This window comes from Antechinus flavipes, chromosome 3 (assembly GCF_016432865.1).
Source record: "Antechinus flavipes isolate AdamAnt ecotype Samford, QLD, Australia chromosome 3, AdamAnt_v2, whole genome shotgun sequence".
Classification (NCBI taxonomy): Eukaryota; Metazoa; Chordata; class Mammalia; order Dasyuromorphia; family Dasyuridae; genus Antechinus; species Antechinus flavipes.
The window spans coordinates 65,147,671-65,175,130 of record NC_067400.1 but is presented as its reverse complement, the minus strand read 5'-3'; the positions used below and the strand labels follow the sequence as shown (position 1 = coordinate 65,175,130).

General features: G+C 41.4%; 1 protein-coding gene and 1 pseudogene across 1 annotated transcript in view; one reads left to right on the top strand and one right to left on the bottom strand.

Annotated features, from left to right (window-relative positions):
- The window catches only part of TNS1 (tensin 1), a 251,936-nt gene that overhangs the window by 199,486 nt on the left and 24,990 nt on the right, over positions 1-27,460 (bottom strand).
- Positions 13,310-13,409, top strand: LOC127558437 (uncharacterized; annotated as a pseudogene).

Genomic DNA, 27,460 nt, shown 5'->3' with positions numbered 1-27,460 from the left:
GTCATCTGTAAAGTACAGTGAGTGACCCTCCCATGAGGGTGAGGGACCCTCATGTATACATTTACATAAACATTTGCATCTCATTTGCATGTGGTTAGTAGCTTTATTCAGGAAAAACCCTACAATTTATTGGATGTTTTCTCAGTTCCTATCCCATCCCCCAACAAAGGAAAGTTCTCACCCCTTCCACATCCAAGGACGGCTGCAAAGAAAGGATGAAAAGGTTTAAGGAAAGAAAAAGGGGCAATAGGAAGTGGATTTTAACTCAAAAATAGCTTCTCATCTGCTTCTATTGGAATCCTCTACATCAAAATTTCCTACACTTTTTGTGCTCATGACCCCCTTTTTTTTTTTTTTTTAACCAATTTTTACATGGCCCTGTATATACAGGTATATAAAACAGGTATATTTACAGTTAGTAATAAGAAATCATAATTCTCGGCTCCTACATTCAGTTGCATGACCCCATATGGATCTGAAATCCACAGTTTAAGAAACTGATCTCAAAGGCTGTGATTCTAATGCAAAATTCTAAACCAGAAACTGAAGATACGGTTCGTGATCACTAGAAATACTGCAATCACTAGAAGCTACCCTAGGTTCATTATCAATAACTAATATAAATTTTTTATAGAATTATCGAGCTGATAAACTGAAAGGATGCCATAGAAATACATTATTACCCTTTTAGAAATACATTAATACACTTTTATTTCGTCAAGATATTCATGATATCCCCGGGATATGAAAGAATGTTAGCTAAATCTATATCAATCTACAGAGAAGTCATATGCCAGAGGAAGGGAAGGCAACAAATATTTATTAAGCACCTGCTGTATGCCAGACACTGTGCTAACCATTTTTCAATTATTATTTCATTTGATTCCTGGAATAACATTGGGAAGTATGGTGCTGTGATTATCCCTGTTATAGTTGAGAAAATTAAGACAGTCAAAGGCTAAATGGATTTACAAGCTAGCTAATGTCTGACTTTTGAACTCAGATCTTCTTGACTTTAAGGGTATTGGGTTCTCTGTCCTATATTATTCAAATAGTAATTAATCATTTGATTATAGAAAAAAAAAGTCACACTTGTGACAAAGCTAGCAGAGAAGGGGTAATTAATACTATAGATGACAGTATCATGATTCACATCAAATTTGACAGGATTAAACACTATTCCATAGTGTAATGTAGTGCACTTCCGTGGACGTGTGTTTTGCTCTCCCATGTTCCAAGAGTCTTGTGAGCTTGGCTTTGGCTTCAGCAGTGGGTCATTTTAGCAGATTCACAGCCAGACTCACAGACATGGAGTTCACTCCTTGAAAGCGCCAGGATGCGTCCAGAATAATGTACCCAGAATAAGTCTGGGAACATTTTAGCTAGAGACAAATAAATATGCACATCTTTGTTCATCCAACATGGGGAGACTATCCTAACTTTTACATGTTACGGAAAACCATGTATACAGACAGGAGAAAGAAGTATACAAGAGGGAAACAACAGATAGAGGGACATGCTGAAGAAAAATAAAAGAGGAAGTTACAACTTGAAACAGAAAGCAGCCGTAAGATGTTTTTAATGGCACTATTTCCTAAACTAATTGAGTAAAGTTTTTAAGCTTGAAATGTTCTGAAATAATTCCTAAGTGTTGGTCATGGAACGTGGTCATATGCAACAACCCCAGGAAAAAGGACATGGGGGAAGAAGGGAGTCAGGAAAATTTTGGAGCAAAACAAAATAAAACATTTTAATACCAGGAAACTATTGCACATGACAAATGTGTTGTATACATGGTTCATATTTGACATGTTAAAGTAAAAAGAATTACTCTAGCCCATATTTGTTCACAGAACCTCCATTCACAATATGTGGAAATCTGGTGTTCCATGGAATATTTGGGGAAGTCTTGGTTCTTCAAGAGAACTAAAGAAAAAAGATAGAAAATCAAAGGAAAACAAAAAAGTGCAGAAAAGACAAAGACAATGAGGTTCAGAACCCATCTCTGTTTCAATGTTTGTTTTAAGAAACTTATCCATTAAGGTTCCAACATCACATGAAAGCATGAAATAGTTGTTGTTGTTGTTGTTGTTTTAATGGCCTTGGGGACTACAGATCCTCCAGGATTTCATTCTCTCCAATGGTAAAAGTATGGCTAATAATTTCTCAAAAATCTTATCCTCTTGGATCTTTATGCTTTCTCTCTGTGTCTCTGTTTCTGTCTCTCTGTGTCTCTCTCATTTTCTCTCTGCTCTAATTCTGTCTTTCTGAATCTCTTTATCTCTTTCTGTCTCCCTCTCTCTGTTTCAGACTAGCTGGCCACTATGAAGAGGAGGGTCAACTAACTCCCAGTATGAAATATTGTTCATTTATTTATTTGTTGTTTCATTTGGGATTTTCTTTTCAAATATACTGGAGTGATTTGTCATTTCCTTCTCCAGCTCATTTTACAGATGAGAACACTGAGGCAAACAAGATTTAGATGACTTGCTTGGGCTCACATAGCTAGTAAATCTCTGAATTTGGGTTTGAACTCAGATCTTTCTGACCAGACTCAGGTGGTCTATCCACTGTTCCATCTAACTTCCCCTGGAGCATTTTAAAGAAAACTAAATTGGGGGAATTGTCTCCGTATCTTCCCATCACTCCATCTCCTCCTCGGAAGTGTCAGTTTAAATGGATTTCTATATTGACTTTTTAACCACTTTTCTCCATTGTTTGGGTTGCTTTGATGTTTTTCATCATTTTCTTGGGGAAGGTAGTGAGGGGGAGGATATAATGTTATAACCTTCTCCAAATTTGACTATCTTCACACATATACCCCTTTAGGGTTAACATTCAGGTCTGAGGGAAGCCCTCCTCCTTCTAGGGAAGGTATAAGAATTTGCAGGTGGGATGCCATCCCTCCCAGGGAAGCAATCCATAGCGTCTCAGTAAAAATCTGTCCCACTTTCTCCACATCCACTTTCATTATTTCACCTAACCATCAATTTGGAAGAATTACACAATCTGGTTGTAAGAGTGTGCCCTAAAGCCCTTCTGAGGCTTTGAGGCTGGCTATACCCGCCTTTGAAAGGTCTGGGAATGCTGAGTAGGTGGAAGAGACAAAGACCTGACCCCCTGGGCTAGATTTGTCTAGATACCTTTTCCCCACCCACTTATCTACATGAAAATAAAAAAGATTTAGGGTTTGAAAACTAGAGATTGCCAAACTCGGGAGTTATTTGGTAGTTATTGAGCAAATAACCATTAAAAGATTTATAATTTAACATTCAGTCACTCAAATTAGGTGGTACAGTGTATGGAATGCTTAGCATGAGCTAGAGTGAATTCTCCCACAGAGATTCCCAATCCAGTGAAAAGGAAGTTCACTCCGAAGAAAAGATTGGTCCTCAAAGTATCAGCTAGAGCAGGGCTTCTTAAAACTTTTTCCATTTATGTCCATCAGTTGGGGATGGCCGAATAATTATGTGATATTAATGTTATGGAATATTATTGTTCTGTAAGAAACAATCAACAGGATGATTTCAGAGAAGCCTGGAGAGACTTTCATGCACTGATGCCGAGTGAAATGAGCAGAACCAGGAGATCATTGTACACGGCAACTGCAAGATTATGTGATGATCGGTTCTGATGGACGTGGATCTTTTCAATATTGAAATGATTTAAGCCAGTTCCAGTGGACTGGAAAAGAGGGTCATCTGCACCCAGAGAGAGGATTGTGAGAACTTTTTTGTTGTTGTTTGTTAGCATTTTGTTTTCTTTTTATTTTTCCCTTTTTGATCTGATTTTTCTTATGAAGCATAATTGTGGAAATATATATAGAAGAATTGCACATGTTTCATATATATTGGGTTACTTGCCATCTAGGGGAGGGGGAAGGAAAGGAGGAAGAAAAAAATTTGGAACACAAAGTTTGGCTGGGGTGAAGCTGAAAATTACTTATGCATATGTTTTGAAACTATAAAGCTTTATGAAAAAACAAACTTTTCCCTACTCACAACTCTTTTTGCCTAAGAAATTTTTACGTGACCCTGGGTATATAAGACAGATATTCAAATCAAATATTTATTGATGATAAATCATAATTTCATGGTCCCCTCACTCAGTTATGAAACTCAACATAGGGTCAGAAATCACACTTTGAGAAGCTTTAGGTCTCTGCCACTTTATTTCCTCCAAGTCTTTTTTCTAAGGAACTTTTCAAAAATGAGACAAAAGAAAAAGTGTGTGTGTGTGTGCTTGAAAATTTGCTATTCTCCTGAAATCTTTTTTTTTTCTTTTTCTAAAAGACCCTTAACAATAAAGCAACCCATGGAAGTTATTAATCCAATAGTTAGTTATTAATCCAATAATGTCCAACTTTTCGTTCCTTTACTTGGGTTTTTCTTGGCAGAGACACTAAAGTGGTTTGCCATTTTCTTCTCCAGAACATTATACAGATTAGGAAACTGAGGCAAAGAGGTGAGATGACATCCGCTAATTGGTGTCTGAGGCTGAAATTGAATTTAGCAAGCGGTGTCTTCCTGATTCCAAGCTTGGCGTTCTATCCCATCACAGACTAAGCACAAGCAATGCCCATTTTTCACTTAAGAAAGGCTATCTAGCCAGAATCTGAAGTATTCAGCTAAGCAATGAGCAGTACCCATCAGCATTGGTGGAAACCATGAGACCACTGGAAGCAAAAGCTGCTTATTTATTCCTATATTCCCTTCATCTGTGTCCCAATGAGTTGCTCCTCTGTGTTTACTCCAGCCTCACATATTCCCAACATATCTATCCTCCCATGTGTGTTCCCAACGTGCTTTCACTTCCTATTTATGTTATGTTTATTTGTTGAAAAAATGTTCCAGGTTTGTGGGGGAAATGCTTTATTATTCCTTTTTTTTTTTTTTTATCCCTTTTGATTAAATGCCTTTGCTGACACTGTGTCCTCAGACTTCCCCTCAAAAGCAAACACTTCTGCAGGCGCTTAAGAGCTATGGTTCTGGGGACATGGGCCCACAAAATATCATTAATACAGTGAAACCATTTCATGAAGAAAGTGCCCTGCTATTACTAAATACTACAATAATAATTTATATTTATATAACACAAGTTGACAAAGAGTTTTCCTTCAATTTGGAACCATATCCTAAATGTCACTAAACTATTGCCTCAGGAATACCACTACTTTAAGCCTGTGCCATAAAGAAATCAAAGAAAGGAAAATGAACAATGTGGACAAAAAATATTTATAGCAGTTCCTTTTATAGTAGCAAAAAACTGGAAACTAAGGGATGCCCATGATAAACAAATTACGATATATGAATATAATGAAATATTATTGCACCATGGAATACAAAGAAAAGGAGAGTTTCTGCAGGGAGAGGCGGGCGGGGAAGGGGGGACTGGAAAGAACTGTATGAATGGATGCAGAGTGATCAGAATAAAAAAAAAATACATCCAGAAGCAAAGATATTAAGAAGAAAAAAAAACAACTTTGAAAGATCTAAAACTCTAGTCACAATTCCAGGAATGAAAATGAAGTATGCATCTCCTCTCCTGACAGAGAGATAATTAGCTCAAGATACAGAATAAGACAGTAACATGAAGGTATTTATTTTGCTGTGTATGTATTGCTATGAGGATTTTTCCCCTCTTCTTTCTTTCTTTTTCTTTTCTTTTTTTCTTTCTTTGTTTTGCTATTCAGTGAGGGGAAGGGATGAGAAAGAGAAAAGAAAAGCTTTTTAATTGGAAGAGAGAGAGAGAGAGAGAGAGAGAGAGAGAGTAAAGAAGAAGAAGGAGGAGGAGGAGGAGGGAGGGAGGGAGGGAGAGAAACAGAAAGAGATACAGAGAGAGGTTTCCTGACAATAAATCTGTAAGTATTTGTTGCACATGCAATATTGTGTTGATAGCACAAAAACTGTCTACATTTCACTGATAAAGAAAAGTAGATTAAGATTTAAGGATAACACAGTGGTTAGAATGTTGGACCTGAAGACTAGAAAATCTGAGTTCAAATCTAGCTGTGTGACTCTTAGCAAGTCACTTAATCTTGTTTGCCTCAGTTTCCCCCATTTGCAAGATGAGCTGGAGAAGAAAATGGCAGACGATTCCAATATTTCTGCCAAGAAAACCCCAAAAGGGGCCATGAAAAGTCCATAAGGGACTCCATACTAACATGACCAGTATCACAGCCAGATTTGTGTCTCCTAATTCTACTATTGGGCCATTTTCTTCTAGGCCCTTCTGACTTTCTAATATCTAATTAGATATTAGGTCTATTAAGCCACTTGTGCTTTTTATTGTACATATTTATGTCTTTACTATACTTATTGATTATGTATTGATATATACAGTGATCAATTCACTCTATAATCAGAGTCTGGCCAGGAGTTCATCCTATATTCTACCTACCTTAAAGTATTAGAGCTAAGTGTCTTTTAAACTCTCTCCAACAAGCAGTTGGCCAATGAGAATGAGGAAAGGATAATTAACTGTCTCCATGATCAACTACTGCCTAGAACTGCCTAGGAGTTCTTCAGGGGACTTCCTTAAGAACACCCCCCCTTCCCTTTTTCCTTCCTCAGGTTCCTCATTCTTATTATTTATCAATCTGGCTTCCCAAGTACCAACAAGGGGATGACCTGCAGTCACCAGAAAGATATATTATCTATTGTAAATTAATACAGCAGCATACTGGCTTACCAGTCAGTCCCTGACAAGTTCTAAGGGTGGAGGCTGAGGACCAGAAGTGAGACTTGGTGCCAGGATCAATGGATGAGGGGGGAAATAGCCCAGGATTGCATGGCTAGAAAGCCTCTGAATTTGAACTCAGCTCTTCCTGATTGCAGCTGTCTACCGTGTCACCTTCTTGCTTCAAGGTATATAGGTGTATAGATTTAGTCTAGTAGGAACCTTAGAGGCCATCTAAGTTCTTATTGTAGAGATGAAGAAATGAGGCTCAAAGTTTACTTTCCTTTCACTAATCTCTCACTTAAAGCATTTCCTTCAATTAGACAAATTTGGGGGGGAAGGGGTCCCTAAATTTCACCAGACTGACAAAGAGGGATATAACACCAAAAAAAAAAAGGTTTAAAAATACCATCTCTTAACTAAAATACCGTCCATCTCTGAGTAATTCCATAAGTCTAAGAAATCTGTGATTCTCTTGGGATGGCCCAGTCTGTGAAACAACATGGTTTGGATTAGGATCAAGACCTGGATTCAAATTCTGCCTCAGATATTGTCTAGGTGAATGAGCATGAACAAGTCACGTAACCACTGCCTCCATTTACTCATCTGGAAAATGTGGGTGATAATAGCCCCCACTTCCCAGAGATATCACGTGGATAAAATGAGATCATATTCTAGCAAATGTCAGCTGTTACCTTTTAGGCTAAGTATCAGGTGGCCAGGAGACCTGCACGATGGATCTAAGCTTGTCTGGAAGAAGCTGAGGACGGTGAGATCTTAGCATCTCAATAGATCCTCAATGAACTAGAGTTCCAAGGAGTGGATCCTGAATTCACAAAGGAGACATCCTGGTCATACATGTCCCTTACCTTACAGTGACATCCATCCCCAGAGAGGAACAGGTAGTTTAATGTCATCCCTTCTATGTCTAATTAGTGGTGACAGTGAGTAATTAGTCATCCTCTTCTCCCCCTAGTAACCCTTCAAATTCTTGAAAACAGGTTACAAGAAACCTACTCCACAACCTCAGAATTGGAAGAAATTAAATATTAGTGAAAACCCCCATTACAACATAACCAATCAGAGGTGATCTAACCTTTTCTCACTGACCTTCAGTGAGGGGAAGCCATTCACTACCTGCCAAAGCTGCCCATTCCCTTGTGAATCATGCTAATTGCTAGGAACTTAATATGAACTGTTTAACCTTACAGGATTCACAACTTCTTGGAGCTTCATGTTTTTGTGTATTTAAAAAATTAATAATAGTGTAGAGATCCACAGATAGTGGGGGAATTCTCGGTGAGACCCTCCAGCCCAGAGGGAACCTGCTGACAATGTCTGGTTCGGCTCCCCATCTCTCCTCAGGTTATCTCACCCTTCCTGAGAAGTCAGGGGGCAGTGACAAGTTGCGTTCTACTTGAAGCAGGGATACTTACAGTAAGAGACATTTACATATTAGTAACAGGTGCTTATAGTTAGCACATGCTCAGTGTGCTGTAGTGATGTAATGATTCTCCAGTTAGCACATGCTCAGTGCTGTGGTGATGTAATTATACTGAGATATTTAGGAGCTGAGAGGACTTGAAATAAAGGGACTCCATGTTTTGACCATCCTTGTGGGTCCCTGCTTCATCACTCCTCCACTAAGATTGGTCCTGAGATCCTTCAGAGAGCTAGTCCAGATGGTATATTTTGGGACCCCAGCGTGGGGGCTCTAGAAACCATAGTACATTTTGGTACCCCACACTACAGTAATACCTGTGCTACTTACCTAAAAAAGTACTTTGATTTTTTATATCAGTACTTATCCAATTTAACCCAATGTTCTAATCTGTCAAGTTTTGGGGGGTTTTGGTTTTTTTTAAGATACTCATGCAATCATTCCCTTTCTGGTCTGTGTGATTTATAAAGTCTGAAACAGACCATTTATAATTTATTCAAATTACTAGTAAATATATTAAATAGTATATGATTCAACACAAATCACTGGGGCTCCACTAGAGACATCCTTGCAAGCTGATATAGAACAATTAAAGATTCTTCTTTTGAGACTAGTGGTTCAACCAGTTGTGAATCCACTTAACCATACTATCATCTAACCCACACCTCTCAATCTTGTTTATAAGAATAGCATGACAGACTCTCAAATGTTTTGCTAAAATCTAAATAAACTGTAACAATCACATTCCTGTCTCCCATTCTAAGAACCCCATAAAAAGGGAAGTCAGATCAATCCACCATGACCTGTTGCCAATAAAATATTTCAGGACCTGATGCCTTCTTTACTCAATGTTTATTATAGTCACATCTTTTAATAATATGTTTTGTAATTTTGCCAGGAATGAAAGTCAAGTTCACTAGCTTATAGTTTCAAATCATACCCTCTTTGTATTTTTTATGAAAACTAAGGCATTCTTCCTCCAATTCTACTGCAGCAGCTCTCCCATCTCCAAGATCAAAATACTTTAATGATTTATTAATGCTCTTTTTTATTTATAATCGCTATTTTCCAATGACTTCCCCTCTCCAACGGAGCCCCTTCCTTATAACAAATAAGTACAGTCAAGCAAAACAAATCAACGTTTTGGTCATGCCTGAAACTGCCTTTTTCAAACCTATACTCCACTATCTGCTCAGAGATGGGTAACATCTCCATGATCTTCCAAAAAATACAGTCAAAGGCTCTGTAATTATATCTCCAGTGAGGAGGAAAGGGGGAGAAATGACCTCTAAGATCTCTTCCAGCTCTACGTCGATAATCCTTAGTTCATTCTGGCCCTTAATGTCCTCCTCAACACTATACTGACAGAATAATATACACCATGCTTTTAGATTTATTCCCCATTACTTATCATTGCTTCCATCTTCTGAATGTTTTAAAATGTTGATTAATTCATGTGTTTCTGGGAATTATTCCTCCCTTTCCTCCTCACTGGAATCATTTCATTTCTAAGACCTCTCTGGGATGACTTCCCCTGAAAATTTTTAATCCATAGAATTCTATTCTATTCTTTCTGGGAATCCTATAAAATCTACTCTCCCAAAATCTAGGGAGCATATCAGACTGCACCTGGATTTCCTTCTCTATTTCACAAATTTAAGATGTATTAAGACCCTTGTTGATGAGAATTAGGCTCAAAATAGAAATCCCTCTCATTGGCTCCATCTCCTTTTGAAGGATGAAACTGTTATTAAGGCAAGCCAAGAAATTAATAGATGATCAGCTCATGAAGGAGAGAGCCAGCTCCAGCCAGAGTCAAAATAACGAATGTGCCTCATCACCATTATATCAAGCCTTTGTGTTAGGGCTGTGATCTGTTTCTCAAATACCCCATTCATTTTTCTCTCTATCCAGGTGGTCTGTAATGCACTTCAATGAGAACATCACTGATTTTGCTTCCAAAATTTATCTTTGCTCCAACATTCCTTCTTTTCTCTGGTTCACAATTTTCACATCTAAATGATTTTTCTTTTTGCCTATCTTTCTTTTTCTTTTCTTCCTTCCTTCCTTCTTTCCTTCTTTTCTTCTTCCTTCCTTCTTTCCTTCTTTTCTTCCTTCCTTCCTTCCTTCTTTTCTTTTCTTTTCTTTTTTCCTTCCTTCCTTCCTTCTTTTCTTCCTTCCTTCTTTTCTTCCTTCCTTCTTTTCTTCCTTCCTTCTTTTCTTTCTTTTCTTTTTTCTTTCCTTCCTTCCTTCCTTCTTTTCTTTTTTCCTTTCTTTCTTCCTCCCTTCTTTCCTTCCTTCCTTCCTTTCTTCTGAAGTTATGCCCTTCCAGGGCCTTATCATTTGTTCCATCCTACAAAGTCTATTACAATAAGGGATGTGAAATTTGCTCTCCTGAGTTAGAATAGCTAACTACCCAAAATTGTGTGCTTATATGGAGATATCTGAGCCCTTAATTTTCATTGCTGTTTTTTTTTCCTTGAGTTTTGTTCTCAATGAATGAGTGTCTCTTCTTTTTCCACACTGAAACTGTTCTAGCTTGGTAGGTAAACATAAGCATCTTCTTAGTGTTCCCCTCACCCCCAATTCCCATCTTTTCACTCCCCTTTCTTTTCTGTTTAAAGCTCTTTATTTGAAGGCAAAATGTTATTACAAGCCCTAATTGGGGATCATCCATCCCTAGCCAAAAGCCTGTTGTTTCTATATTTGGTGGTAGCACCTAGGAAGCATACTGAATAGAGCACTGGACTTTAGAATCAGAAACAGCTGAGTTCAAATTCTTCCTCAGATAATTCCAAGCTATTTAACTAAAAACAAGTCATTTACCCTTTCCTTTTTAATTTCCTCATTTGTAAAATGGGGATAATGATAGCACCTGGCTATCATAGCCATCTGGCTATTGTGACAACCAAAATGAGATAAGCTATGTAAAATGCTTTGCAAATCTTCAATCACATAAAAACAAATTATTTTTATTCAAATCCCATTCTCAGACATTATTTACTTAAATAGCTGTTAATTTCTCAAATCCACTTTTAACTTCTGAATCTCTCATTTTCAATGGAAAACCATGGTTAAAACCATGGTCAGCTCCTGACCCAAAGTTTCATAATCTTTAGCAATAGTTTCTACATTTTTCTTGACTGTATAAGTTCTGTACCTTTAAACCACCAAATGAGAGCCCTAACAGGTTGCCAGGGAAGTATTCATCCTTCTCCTCCTCATCATCATGTCAACAAGTCTCTGCCTTGGTTTCCCCCTTGACAACAGCCAGCACTTCTTCCATCTTCACTGGATAATGAAGAATTCAAAGCATCCTTTTTCAGCGAATTAACTGCTTCTTCCTCAAAGGGTCCATATCTTTCTCCTCTCTAAGAAGAGCCTCATATCCCCTACTTAGCCTTCAGTATTTGGTAGATCCTCTCTTTCTTTTCTTTCTCTGCAGCACATTTATCTACCCTTTGGTCTCACAAAGGGCAGGATTCCCCTTTACCTCTCCTGACCTGTCTTATTCTTTGTTTTCACATGAAAGCAATTCTCCCATTTTCATTTGGTTCGACTTTCTAAGGAATTCTTCCTTGCCTCCTCTTTTAGAAAAGACATCAAGCTTGCCCTCTGAACAGAGCTGACCATTATTTAGCTATGTATGACACAAAGACTAACATCAGCACAATTTCCTGGCTCATACTCCTTGCTGGAAAGATCTTCAGCTCTTTAATGTTCTTGCCAGCCACTCCTTTTTTAAAAAAAAAATTTTTTTCTCAATCACATATAAAACTAATTTAACATTTTTTTTTAATTTTGAGTTTTAAATTCTCTTTCTTTCTTTCTCCCATCTACCCTTTCTGCAACAGTAAGCAATCTGATGTAGATTATACATGTACAATCATGTAAAACATTTCCATATTAGTCATGTTGTGAAAAAAAGATAGACCAAAAAACATGAAAGAAACAAAGTTTAAAAAAATAGTATATTTCAATCTGTATTCATACTCCCATCAGTTCCTTCTCTGGATGTGGTCAGAACTTTTCATCATGAGTCCTCTGGATTGTCTTAGATCACTGTATTGCTGAGAATGGCTAAGTCACTCACAATTGATCATCTTAACAATATTGCTGTTTCTGTGTACCATGTACCCTTGATTCTGTTCACTTTACTTTGTGATAATTCCTATAGATCTTTCCAGGTTTTTCTGAAATCATCCTGCTCATCATTTCTTACAGCAGTATTCCATGACAATCATATACCACAACTTATTCAGCCATTCCCCAGCTGATGGACATCCTTTAATGTCCAATTCTTTGTCACCTTAAAAAGAACTGCTAGAAATATAAATATTCATATTGATGAATATTTCCCCCCTTTTTGCACATAATTTTTGGCTTGTTTGGTTTCTCCATCACACTAGATGCTTCTTGAGAGTAAGGATATGCTTTTTGCTTTTGTATCCCCAGTATGTAGTGCAATACGTACTGACTAGCTGCTTGCACATTTCCTGTTCAACTTCAGTTGTTAGAAAATCTTTCCTTATTGTAAACCAAAATTTGTTTTATTCTAATTCCCACCCATTGATCATAGTTCCAAATTATATAACTATATAAGATATTTAATCTATTTTCTACACAGTCCCTAATGTGTCATAAGTCCCAAAAGCCCAAATCTCAGTTCCTTCAATATCCCTTCTATAAATATCTTTCACTTATAGTTTGATGATTAATTTTCCAGTTCTCAGATTTGGCTTTGACATTTGTTGTTCTTTTCACTACTCTTGTTAATGGAAATACACTAAACAAAAGGGAGAGGCTAGGGTCCAAAAAGATGAGGTTACAGTTTCTAAAGGAGAATCTATATAGTTCTCCTGTGATACCTTCAAACTGAATAAATGTGGCCTAATCACATTGTAAATAGCTTCCTATGATATGGACACTTGACAGCATTCTTATTAATGTGTTCAAACTTATATTAGTTTATTGTTTGTTTTTCACAGTTACATAATATCCTAAACTTGTGTTTAGGTTTTTAGTCTGCTAAAATTCACAGGACTTTCTTTTTCATATAAAATACCAGCAAACAGAGCTTCTCCCAATTTTTCCCTGGTACAATTGAGTTTTTGAACCCAAAGATGAATTTTTACATATCATCTTGTTGATTTCATTCAAGGAGAAAGGTAAAATAAGATAGAATGGTGCTTGATTCTGCAGCAAATATAGGAAAATCAGAACAATACAGAGATTAGCATGGCCCCTGTGCAAGCATGATATGCAAATTTATGAAGCGTTCCATTTTTTTTCTTTTTTGCAGAGATGGATAATACCTATGGGATTTAAAAAGCTTTGTCTATGAGTTGTCTCGAGTTGATAATGTTATTTTCCATATATAAAACCTTTTTTTTCCTAAAAAAAAAAAAAAAAAAAAAAAAAAAAAAAAAGGAAAGATGGCAATAGTCTATGGATCAACATTATAAAGTAGTTCAGTTTCTAGGTGGGAAGAAAGTTCCTTCTGGACCTCCAGGTGATGACTAAGTGCCATGTTTTTAGGAGGGCTCCAAAGCCCATGATACCCAACTCCAGGAAACAATCCAACCTTGGTTATTTCCAGAAGTCATGGAGGTGTGGAAACGGGACTACACATCTGGGTTCTTCTCCACATCGCTACCCTTCTCCATCTCTGGCCAGGTACATGAGAAAGCATGGCAAAAAAAAAAAATCAATATCCCTAGACTTGGAATAAGGAGAACTAGCTCAAATTCCTGGGAAAGTCACTCTGTTCCAATTTCCTCAATTAGGCAATGCAGGGGGAAAAAAATCAACATGGAGTCAAGAAGGAAAACAAGTTTAAATCCATTCTCAGACTCCATTACTTATAGACTGTGTGAAGGTCATTTGACCTCTGCCTGCCTCAGTTTAGTCAACTGTAAAATGAGGATGATAATAGCACTTACTTCACAGGGTTGTTGTGAAAATCAAATGGGATAATATTTGTAAAAGTATTTAGCACAGCACCTGGCACATAGTAGGCACCATATAAATGCTTATTTCTCTTATTCCTCTGTTATGAACAGAATATTTTGAAAACTTTAAAGTGCTACATGAACCAGCATTATTGTTATTATTCTAGTCTCGCGGGCAGACATGTTGAATCAGCCATCCACAGAGATTGTACAAGGGAAGAGAGAAATGTGGGCACTCATCTCAGAGTGTTCTATTACCAGATTCACATCTCCATGATAATGGAGGTACTGGAATGCTTCAGGCATGATGGGGACAGAGCTCAAACACGGGGAGAGCAGTCATAATGGTGACTGCTTCAGTTCTTCGCTATCTCACCCCTCTTTTCTTCAATTCTGCTCCCCAAGAACTCCAAGGGTCAATTGTTTTCTTAGGAACATTGTGTTCTCATCATGAATCTTGATTCAACTGTTCCCCTGCCTCCCCCTTCTGGCTGCCCTCCAGCTGCCTGTTTAATAATGTACAACCAATCGGCCATTAACTGCAGATTTTTTAAAAAGTTGGATTTTTTGTATCTGGATTTTTTGTTGTTGGTGACTGAAAAAAAAACAAGTTTTATCTGGCTCCTCTCCAGCCCAATAATAGCCTGCCATTAATAAGAAAGCCTAGAAGTCATTCCCCTACCAACATATTAATCTAGGCTTGTCATGCTATCCTTCCTCCAGAGACACTATCTTTTACTGGATTTTAGGGAAACCAGCAGCCCAATCAGTTAGGAGGTCTGGGGAGGTATGGGAAAACAGAGGGTCTAAATGGGGAAATGATCCCAGGGAGAGAACAGACTGGAGAACAGTGAGAGGAACCTCTCTGACATTTCTAAATGATATCGTTCCTCCAAACCCAGTGCCTCCCAGGAAATCTGCTCCTGGAAAAAACAGTGATATGGAGAAAAAAGATATTCCTCAGTGAACTCAGGTACCTGGGGCTAAAGTCTACAGAAAAGGTCAGGAGAGGAAAAAATGAAAGCCAAGTAGTCACATAGAACTGAGATTGATACGCAATGGTTCTGCTCCCTTGTCCTGATCTCCTAACTAGTGCCCCGACTGTGGAATGACTTTCAAACCACCACCAAGACAATGAAACAAGAAGCAGATGGGAAAAGGGAACTAGGATATGGAAGCTCTCATTGCGATAGCATTTTTTAATGGAACTGGAGATAAAACTTAGGACATAATAGTTTCCTTCCATGTAGAAGGTTTAGACTTACTCTATTTGTTTCCAAATGACAAAATCAGGAGTACCCAGTAAAAGTTTCAGAGAGGCTTATTTAGTCTGGAAGAGATAAATGTCCTAATAATTAGAGTTCTCCCAAAGTAGAATGGAAACAGTAAATTTGTCATCGCTAGAAACCTTTGAGGAGAAGGTTGGTGACAGGAAGTATGTGCTGGAAAGAACACAAGACAGAAAGTCTTGGCTAGCTTCTGCCACTAACTGTAAGACTTGTGAAGGTCACTTCCCTTTTCTCAGCTTCATTTTCCTCATCTGTTAATGATAACTTCTAAAAATCCTTCCAGCTCAAACATTCTACTCTAGTCTAAGTTCCTTCTAGTGCCAACATTCTATGATTCTCTCCTAGACAGAGCAGTCTCCTTCCTCTATATTTTATGATTCTGGGAACAATCTATTATCCTATTTTCTAAAATCTCCATTCTAATTTATCTCTAAAATTCTATGATTCTTTTCTAGACAGAGCAGTTTCCTTCTTCTATATTTTATGATTCTGGGAACAATCTATTATTCTATTTTCTAAAATCTCCATTCTAATATATCTCTAATATTCTATGATTCTCTCCTAGACAGAGCAATCTCCTTCTATATTTTATGATGCTGGGAACAATCTATTATCCTATCTTCTAAAATCTCCATTCTAATTTATCTCTAAAATTCTATGATTCTCTCCTAGACAGAGCAATCTCCTTCTATAGTTTATGATTCTGGGAACAATCTATTATTCTATTTTCTACAATCTCCATTCTAATTTCTCTCTAAAATTCTATGATTCTCTCCTAGACAGAGCAATCTCCTTCTATATTTTATGATGCTGGGAACAATCTATTATCCTATTTTCTAAAATCTCCATTCTAATTTCTCTCTAAAATTCTATGATTCTCTCCTAGACAGAGCAATCTCCTTCTATAGTTTATGATTCTGGGAACAATCTATTATTCTATTTTCTACAATCTCCATTCTAATCTCTCTCTAATATTCTATGATTCTCTGTAGACAAAGCAGTCTCCTTCCTCTATATTTTATGATTCTGAGAACAATCTATTATTCTATTTCCTAAATCTCCATTCTAATCTCTCTCTAATATTCTATGATTCTCTGTAGACAAAGCAGTCTCCTTCCTCCATATTTTATGATTCTGAGAACAATCTATTATTCTATTTCCTAAAATCTCCATTCTAATATGTCTCTAATATTCTATGATTCTCTTCTAAGTAGGTCAATCTTGTTCCCCTTTACTCTATTTCATAAACATTCTTTGGTTCTAAAATTCTCCATCCTAAGTTTCCTTTTATCTCAAACATTCTATAATTCTCTTCTACATGGGGCACACTTCTTTCCCTTCCCTCAATGATGCTGTGATCACAATAGGATTCTGTGTCCTAAAATTCTCTACTCTAAGATTCCATCTGTCTCTTCTAAGTAGGGAGTCTATTTCCTCTATATTCTATGATACTCTATTATCCCGTATCTAAAGTTCTCCATTCTAAGCTTCCTTTTTTCCCCAAAATTCTATGATTCTCTTTTAGGTGGAGCAATCTCCTTCCTCTCTCTATATTCTATGATTTTGTAAACTAAAATCCTCTCTTCTAAGCTTCCCTCTGTCTCCAACATTCTATAACTCTCTTCTAGACAAGGTAGTCGCCTTCTCAGAAGATGTCTAAGCACTCCTAACCTCAGATTGTTATTTATCTGAAAATAGGGAGCTGGGTGAAACAGTCTCAGTTCAAGGAGTTTGAGTCTATTTTTAAAAATTTACTGGAATTTGAAGTGTTCCTCTCTGCCTCCCTTATTTGGAGAAATTTTCAGGAAGACTTGGACTCTTGGGTCCTTAAAAACTCAGACATCCTTGCTAATTGTTTTTTTTTTTCTTCCTTTAAGCTCCACATTGGTCACTTTTTTCTATTACCCAAAGATAAAGCAGACAGACGATGACTAGTCCCTAGGTATTTATCTCAGCCCTCCTTCTCTGTGAGTTTATCACCTGTTCTTTGTCTTTTCCTGTTTCTGCTCTACATATAAGAAGCACTGCACTCTCCTGCATCTCTTAAGCACCTTCCCATCACTCCCAGACAGAGCCAATCTCTCTTTTTTTTCTCTCTTCCTTTTTTATTTCAAATTCTTCTTCTTCTACACCCATTGTTGCCAAAAATATTTCCCTTTGCCACTTCCAGGTAACACTCCTTCTCTCATTAACTAGATTCCCCCCCCCCATCATCTAGTCTCATCCCCCCCACAGCCAGTGTTGGACCTGTCTAAAGGTGAAAGTGGGTCCACACAAGCCCTGTGTTCCCAACTGTGCCTGGCAGGGTCTTGGTGCTCGGGGAGTGTTTATTTTGAGTGCCATGAGGCATCCGGCTAATAATAACACATTCCTGGGGAGGAGATAAGCAGCCCCCAAACATCCCCGGCACGCTCCTGGACACAATGTCTCACCCCTGTGGATTCCACCCACCCGCAGAGCTGGCTGGGGGGCAGAGGGAGGGGAGGGCACTGAGGTGGAGAGGAGAACCAGATGCTGGCACAGGGAAGACACAGCCAGACTGAATTCTATCTCCCCACACACATTTTGCATTCCCGAGGAATCCCCAAACCTCACTGTTCTATAGTGTTTCTTCTGTGTAAATCTGAGGAGAGAGGTGGAAAAATAAGGGACAACCTGATTCACTATCCCATTAACTGCATTTAATTCTCTTTCCCTTGCAAAGTTGTCCCCTCAAGGACCCTGCTTCTACTTAGAATGATTATGGCACACGGACCCTGAATTCATCCATGATCACATACACAAACACATTTATATTGTTTTGATGCATCTGTAGGTTCCACAAGGTAAGATATATATCCTTAGAAAAAGTGTGGGGAATGAAACCCCAAATCCACAGAAATATCCTAGTAATTGTCTACTCTGGTCATTGGGTTCTAATCAAAACTTTGTCACACTTAACAACTATGTGACTCAAGCAGATCAGTTCTCCTCCCTATGTGTTCATTTCTTCCTTTGTACAACTAAGGGAATTGTTCCTTACAAAAATCTTGCATTATCTTCACTTTACAGCTGGGCAAACTGAGGCCCCAGAAATGTAAGTTAATGTGTCCGCAGTTATACAGTCAGTGACGTACTGTGGGGTCTCCTAACTCCTCAGTTTTTAGGTCTTCCCCTGTACTATCCTGCCTTCCAGAGGCTCCCTCAGTCAAATAAAGATACCTTCCTGGGCTTAAAAAAAATTAATCTGGTAACAAGGTTTAAGGATCAGCTGAAGGAACTGAGCACGTGGAGCCTAGAGAAGAGAAGACCGAGGGATGAAGAAGGGGAGAGAATGACATGACAGCTATCTTAAACCATTTAAGGAGAAGTCATGAGGTCCCTTCTGGAGCCACAAGGAAGAAGCAAAAGATGGATTTTGGAGAAACAACTAGAGCTACCCCAAAGAAGGACTGTGTCCCAGCTCTCAGATTCTGAGATTCTGAAAATGGGGCTAAGGTCTCTGCAGTCCCTCCTACAGACCATGATGCTTAGAGAGGAACATTTGACTCTATAAATTATCAGGGGCTTTAGATGAAGCAGAGATGAAAGAACTCAGGCCCATCTTGCGCTGAGCAAGAGAAAGGGGAATGAACCTACCCCTAAGACAGTAATGAAGATAGTGGAAGGGAGGGGAGAGGGCAGGGGATTGGATGGGAATTTCCCAGGCAGGGGGATACAGCATCAAAGAGAGGGGCTTTGGTCTGGCCAGTAAGGCAAGAAGGGGTCAGGCCCTTGGCTGGCCATGAAAGCACTGGGAGACATGGGAGGACTGAGCATGGAGGGGAGAGCAGTCAGAAGTGAGACAGTCTGTTCCCACCAGGACCTTCGCTTGCCCTGTGCCCCGGCTGCCTGACCCTGGCTTGGTCAGCTGGCTGGGATTCCCAGAGCTGCTAGAACCCCGTGGTGGGCCCGGGAACTACTGAGCACTAGGGCAAGCAGGAGAGCCTTACATGGACATTTCAGGGACATGATATTTCTAGGATGAGCCAGCAAGGAAGAGGATGGAACAAGCTGCTCTTTTCCACTCGCCTTGTCCCTTCCCATAAGCCTCCCATGCTCTGGCCCACAGGGAAAGAGGGCCCATATCAGGGCCCTCCTGAACCGCAGCTCCTTCTGTAGGATCTGGAGCAATGCAGGGGATGGGGGAGGTCTTGGGGAGAAAAAGGTGAGGAAAAAGAAGAAAACAAGAGAAGAGAGTGTGGGATGGAGGAGACAGTCAGCACCTAACCCTCACAGTCTCATCACGCCGAGCTCCCACCTGTGAGTGCTAGAAAAATTAATAAAAAACAGATAAGCCCAGAAGAGCAAAGGGAAAGAGGAAGAGACAGAAGAACAGAGACAGAGAGAAAGAGGCAGAGAATCAGAGAGGAACAGAGATAGAGTCACAGAGAGAGACAGACAGACAGAGACACAGACTCACAGTAAGAAAAAGCGAGAGAGATACAGGGACACAGGGAAAGAGAGAAAGAGGCAGAGAATCAGAGAGAGAGGGACAGAGAGACAGAGGGACAGAGACAGAGACACAGACTCACAGAGATACAGAGACACAGAGAAACAGAGACAGGCAGAGAGAAAGAGGCAGAGAATCAGAGAGAGAGACACAGAGAGAGATAGAGTCACAGAGAAACAGACAGACAGACAGATAGACAGAGACACAGACGCACAGTAAGAAACAACCAGCGAAAGATACAGGGACACAGAGAGAAAGAGGCAGAGAATCAGAGACAAAGAAACAGACTCACAGAGATACAGAGACACAGAGAAACAGAGAGACAGACAGGCAGACAGAGTTGGGGAGGGGCGCAAAAATAAGAAATATAATCAATCAATCAATATTTATTAAGTGCTTACTATATACTAGGAACTGCTTAAGGGTGGATATAAGATAGATAACAAAGCTAGAAGGAGATCTGATAGAAAAAATATGTAAAGAAGATAGAGGCGGGGACTAATAACCAAACAACAATAGCTAGGTAGGTAGAAACAAAGATGGATAGATAAGGATACATAGAAAACTTGAATAGAGTCCAAAATAAAACAAAAACAAGGAAAGGGTTGAGAACTAAACCCTGTAAGGAGTGGGGATGATTCAGCCCCAGAAGAGAAGGCTGTGGGAGGGAAATGAGGGGAAGGACTGTTACCAAATATGGATTTTAAGTCTCTGCAGTTACTCCACAGAAGATAGTAAAAGATGAAAAATGAACACAACAAGAGAGGAAGCTTTATATCCTAGCAATGAAATCACCTTAGATCCACCGGTCCATAGCCTGAAAAAAATGACCAAAAACCTAGATGTGTTTTTTCTGGAGCCAGAAGGCAGAAGATTGGTGGGATGACCTCTGGAGAGCCCTGCTCATCTGAGGATTCTAATTTTATGATTCTTAGAACACTGAAATATTCCCTCCGAGAGGTTATGAGTCAAAGAAAGGAATGAAAAAAAGGGAAACTAGAGCGTTCTGCCTCCTCCTCCCCTGACCCCACCATCTTTTTTTGGACCGGGGCCGTTGGGCAGAGAAAAGGGAGAACCCCAGGAGTTTTCAGTCAGCCCGAGAACTCTGTGCTCCCGAGATTTCTGCTCTCCTCACTTTGCTTTTCCCTCTCCGGGCTGTGTTCCTCCTGCTCAAGACCTAGACTAGAGAGATTAGAACTGCTGTCCAGCTGAGCAGAGGTCAGAAACTACATGATCAATCTCCGAGCGTGTCTGACTGAAGGAAACAGAGGGTTGGCCCGGGGAAGGGAACGGGACACAGGAGCCCCGGAGGCAGAGAGGGGCTGAGCTGAAGGGTTTCCTCATCTTCCTTTCCAGGAATGCAGGGGGAGGGGAGACAGATGGGGGATGCTGTCGAGGGGAGATGGTTAGCCGCTGAGGTCATGCCCTATTCCCAGCCCCAGCCGCTTGGGCATTGCTAACGTAAGCAGTGTTCGGGCTCCCAGGGCTGGGGCGATGATTTTTTATCACCCTCCTGTGGGAGGGGGATTCTGTGGGAAGGGGATTCTGTGGGAGGGGGATTCTGTGGGAGGGGGATTCTGTGGGAGGGGGATTCTGTGAGAGGGGGATTCTGTGGGAAGGGGATTCTGTGGAGGGGGATTCTGTGGGAGGGGGATTCTGTGAGAGGGGGATTCTGTGGGAGGGGGATTCTGTGAGAGGGGGATTCTGTGAGAGGGGGATTCTGTGAGAGGAGGATTCTGTGGGAGGGGGATTCTGTGAGAGGGGGATTCTGTGGGAGGGGGATTCTGTGGGAGGGGGATCCTGTGGGAGGGGGATTCTGTGGGTGCAGGCAAACCGGGACCAGTATGTGGGGGCTACAGATAGCAAGAAGGGAAGAATCAAATGGAGAGGAGAGACCCCACTGGTGGTTCTCATGATGAACCTACAAATCCCTCTCCCATCCCGGTTCTCAAATACTGGATTAGAGACAAGGCGGATGTTTATATCCTTGGTCCTTCCCCCCATTGCATCCCCTCCCCGTGGGACCAATTCTGCATTCTACTCATGGGCAGAAATAGAATGAGAGCTTCTTCTGGGTCCATGGGTGTGAGATACTGGGGGAAGAAGGGGGGAGACGGGAACAGATGTGTTTGTTATTACCCAGAAGAGTCCTGGCTCTTACTAGAAGGCCGACCAGCAGCGAGAGGGATTATCCGCAGGCAGGTGAGATTCTCCTCCCCATTACCTGTGCCTCAGTATACCAGCAGGGGCCATTTCATCTCCCCCTCCCCAGCCCCGTGCCCAGAAAGGACCAGCCCTCCCCCTAGCTAAGCAAAGCCCTCGTCTGTTTTTAAAGCATTTCCAGAGAAGGAGATGAGCGGCCTTCTCCTGGGCACCTGTTCCACAGTTCCCTGCGGCTTATCGCCAGGAAGCTGATATCCTGAGAGCTCGCCAAGCTCGCTCTCGCTGAAGCTTTAGAGCTAAAGACTCTTGAGTTATTCTCACTGGAGCTGAAAAGATCTTTATCATCCTACAATTAAAACACCGGGGATCTGAAGCTTCATGAAGGCAGGGATGGTGCTTTTCTAAACTCCATAGGCCCTCCATCCAGTGTTCTTTGTAAATGTTTCCTGAATGAATACGTGTCCTCTCGGGTGAGTCCCTGTCCCTGGCAATGCCTGTTTCCCTTTCTGAGAAACTAAAACACAGCCCATATCCTCACACATCAGAAACTCACAGGATGAGAGGATCAGAGAATTTTAAACTAGAAAGTACCTTTAGAAATCACTTACATTTAACAGTGATGTTTAACATCATATTAAACATATGAGAACAGAGGCTCAAAAAAAAAAAAAATCAAGAATTCCGTAGTTCCTTGGGCTCTCTGGGAGATGTCGGGAAGGTTCTCCTTCATCCCGGCGGCTCCATCACTTCTCCGTTTTCCCTCTTCCCGACCCCACCTCAGAGTCCCACTTCCTGCTTGGGCTCTGCAGTTCGCCTGAATATAATTATCCCGATTGATTCCTTTAGAAGTAATAAAGGTCTGAAAGAGCCCGTCTGGTATGCTTCTCCCTGCCCTCCCCACACCACAGAGGGAAGGAAAGGAAACACCAGAGCTTTCTCTGAGAGAAGGAGAGGGGAGCTCAGGGCTTCTTTCCCCACTCCCTGGGCAGCTCCAGACATTCCATTTCTAACCTGAGGAGTGGGAGTCGCACCAGCTTCTCTCACTGGATGCCTCTGAAATTCTCCTTGGGTTTGACCCCATCAGCAGAGAGCTCCCCTCCCTGTTCTAAGCCTTCTCCGTGAGACAGACCTACTTCAAGGAGGTTCAAATAAGATCATGAATATAAAAGTGCTTTGCAAAAATAAAAGGTTATATAAATACAACCTATTATTACATGCAGATTATTATTGCAGATGGACAATGAGCTGGACCTAGAATTGAATAGGAGGAAGAGAATGGGGCTGGACTGCATGCATCTGGGAAATCGCACACTGATTCCAACAATCCCAAGCTGCTCCCTGACACAAAAACCTTGCTTTTGATACCGATGTTCTCCCAGTGGGGGCAAGTCATGAAATGCCACAATAGTAAAAAAAATATATAAAAATAAAAATAAAAATCGTGGTTCACCCAAAGAGCAATGGATCGAGTTAAGCTGGATGGATCACCAATGATCTACAGCCAAGAAATAGCACCACAGACTTCATCCAGGAACTGTACGATCAGAAAAGGAGGCTGGCTGGTCATGTAGAGAATGAAGGACGACATGCAGGCAGCCTGAATACTGCATGGACAAGATTAAAGAACGTTTTCCCATTTTACAGACCAGGAAACTGAGGCTGTCCTAGAGAGATTATGCGACTTGCCTCTTTTCAAGGTCACACAGGTACAAAGTGACAGCTGGAGGACTTGAAGTCAGACTCAGAATGGTGGTTGGAATCCCATCCAAACCAATGTCTAGACAAGAAGGAAGGGAGGGAAGAAGAAAAGAAGGAAGGGAGAAAAGGAGGAAAGAAAGGAGGGAAGGTAAATTTAAGCTTAACACGGGGAGGGATGACTTCCAGATAATTAGAATTACCCAAAAGTGGAATGAGTTGTTTCGGAAAGTAGGAAGGTCTTCGAAGTAGATGGCCATTCCTGGGGCTGCTGGGATGGGGATTCTCAGTTAGGTAGAGGTTAGACCGAGATTCCTTCCACATGAGATTGTACAATTCTATGAAAAATCTTTCCTCAAGTTCAAGCCCCCTTCCCCCCTTATCTCAGGTTAGTCATTCACCGGCTCTGGGCTAGCCTCAGTTTCTCCAAATGTAAATGAACTTGGTCTCTTCCAGTTCTAAGAATATCAATAAATGGATGTTTTTGGATTTTTATACAGAGGCAAACAGGGCTACGTGACTTGCCCAGAGTCACCCAAACATCTAAGGCAGGATTCGAACCGACTCCAGAGCCCGTGTTCTATTCACTGCAATACATATAAATATGTGGGATTTGGGCAATGCAGCCTCTGGAGAGTAGATGCAATCATTTCTGAGGGAGGAGCTTTCATCATGCTCCCCACGGAAGGGCAGCCCGGGTCCTGAGTCACTCAGGGCCGACACATTCCTCTTTAAGTCCTGGCTCAGCTCCGGAGGAAGCAGGTCTAGGGGGTTAATCGGTGACTGGCTCTCTGCTTGACTGCCCCCCAAGGACACCCCCCCTCCTTTCCTAATGACCCCCTGCTAACATCCCTCAGGCTTCCCAGCCCCACCTCAGGCCACCCAGAGCAAAGTCAATGATCAGCCAGGTGGAGAGGACAAAAATTCTCAGAGGCAGCAAAAGTCCTGGAATGGGGAAACCGTTGGGACCAATCCTGGAGGAGGCTGGGGAGGAAAGGGAGGAGAATTTAGAAATGTGAGTGTCTGAAGGCTGGGGGCACTCACCCTCCTGCTGGTCTGTACTCTCAGCATTCCACGTCATTTATTATTGGGGGTCTCTGAAGACCAGCTTAAAAGTGGGGTCCTCCAGAGCTGCCCAAGGACTAGATTGTTCCTGCAAGGAGAACTGGGAAATTTATAAGGCTGACTGATTCTTTTGTCTCCTAGGGGAGCTAAGATCCTGGACCGGAGAGAAGGCTCTGTTCCCATATCAAAGCAAGGGGGACTCTAGACGGACATTTAACTTCTGAGACTCAGTTTCCCTTTATTAAAAAATGAGGATAAAATAAAATGAAACTTGTACCACCTGCCTTATCAAGGTACTGTTGTCCTTCCCCCTTCTTCTCCCTATTACACAGATACCTGGAGTACAAAGAGAATCTCTCCCAGGATAAGCAATTTCTTCCCTCAAGAGCTGCTAGCAGGGGAGGGAGAGGTAAATGACGCATTAAAAACATCCAAAACTGCTCCCAAAATAAGAGGGGAAGTAGCTGCCAGAAGGACCCCGGCATCCAGCTCCAGAGGAGGGAAGGGGTGGGGTTGGCTGCCCATAAGCCTCAAACGTGTCGCCAGTCAGGTAGGAACAGAGCACCTGAGCACCTCAAGCAAGGCTGGAGAGATTAGGTACCTTGTGGAAGGGGCACCGGGTGCCCCTGTCTGCCTTAACCGCAACACCTGGAAACTGATTTATACAAAATAAACACGGGGAAGGTGATTTTTCTGGCAGAGAATGTGGGTGTTTATGAAATATCACACTGAAAAAATCTCTCCTTGTGTCCCCCACCCACCTGAGAATCAAGGTACTAGATGACCCCGAGGACGCCTGGCGATGGCTGTGATTGGCGTGAGGAAACACTGTCTATGAGCTCTCTCTCTCAGGTGAGAGAGCCTGGTCTGGCTATTCCTCCTGTGGTGGGACCGCAGGATTTAGGGCCGGAAGGGCCAGAGGCTACAGATCATATAGAAACTGCCTCATTTTAGGTCCAGGTAAATGCCTTGTCTTGGCTCACACCCCAACTCCTTCTTGTCCAGTGGGAAGGAAAGAAAAGCGCCCCTGCTAAAATTCTCTCCTCCTCAAGAAAAAGGGAGGATCGGGGGGTAAAAGCAAGATCCTAAATGGCTATAAAGCAGGAAGGTGAGTGTGTAATGTATTTGTATTGTGCATCCTCTCCTGGAGGATGTTCTGTGTTCCTTCCACTAAGCCAGCCTGATTCTGCTTGAAGAAAGAGAGCCCAGAGGAGAGAAATTCTCTCCTTCCAATGTCACCAGCCGTGTGCCATCCTACCCATCGGCCTCATGGCCACAGAGAGCCCTCCCTTCCCACTGCCCCCTGCCCTTCCCCGCTCTTCCCGGCTCCGACAGACCCACAGCCGCTCACACGCTCCCTCGCACTTCTCAGTGGGAATTCTGGGACCTTTGTTTCCTCATACATATTTCACCATGTTTCGTGTTTCAACATGATCTTGAGATTTGTCTTCCTTCTTTCCCTCCTGTACACTTTCCCTCTCGGCCCTGGTCTGTCTATCCACTTCTCTTATCTTCCCCTGTTTTATCTTCCCACCCCCTCCCCCGGCTTTTAAAAGCTCCAGCGGGTCCCTCGGAGACAGCAAAGCCCCCATGTGATGTTTACTCAGCCCCAGAGTCAGAAATGCTGAAAAATATGAGACCTCTGCGAGCCGCATTCCTTGGGAGTGAGACGTCCCTCACAGCTCCGACGTCACCCTCTCCTCCTGAAGCGGGCGGAGCAGCAGAGGCAAGGGAGGTGTGTGCGCGCAAATGCAGACTGCCCTCTCCTCGTCCTCCTGCCTTATACCCCCTGGAGGTCTTGCCTTACTCCCCCACACCCGAGGGACCATTCTTCTTTCTCTGCTGGAGAAGGAGAGGTTGGAGAGGGGGACTCTCAGCCCCATTACTGCCAGAGTTTGGCTTCTCTCAGGCCTGTTAAGTTTGTTCCCCCCTTCTCACCAGACAGGGAACAGTTTCCTCTTGGGGGTCCCCATTCTGTATCACTACCACCCTGCCAACAGCAATGAAAACAGGATCCCCCCAAAAGACAGAAGCACCTTCAAAGATGGGAGCCATCATCGTTAATCCTCAGGGTACCAAGAAGGATGTGACTCATTCACTACTCTGCTACTTCTCTTTGTCTTCTGTACTGTTTTCTCTCCTAGCTAACAGGCTCTTGATCCGAAGCATTATCATTCTTGATTGATCAGCCCGGTTAAGAAAACTAGGATGACTCTACTCAGAGAAGGAAAAGATTAGAGGAAGAAGTGAAAAGGGATCTTTCAGGCTCTATTTATTAGGCAAGGAGACCATTCTACTGGCTGTTTTTCAATTCCAATTCCAATTCCAATAATGATAAAACAAGGACAGTCTTAAACCACAATAGCACAGATGGGAACTGGACATGACAAAGAACATCTTAATGGTGAAGATGCTTAAAAAGCATCACATTCTACAAAGTGCTTTGCAACCACAAATTGAGACATCAGCGTGAGTTACTATAAGACTGTGGCAGTCAACCAATCATAAGTATTAAGAGCCTACTATGTGCCATCATTGTATTAAGTTCTGACAAAGAAAATGATCGACCTAATCCCTGTCCTCTAAAACCTTAGATGCCGTGATGCTGGAAGCTAAAGACACAATTTCCTCTAGAGTTTTTTTCTGTGTGTCTCTATCTCTCTCTGTCTCTCTCTCTCTCTGACTTTCTGGTTCTCTCTGTCTCTGT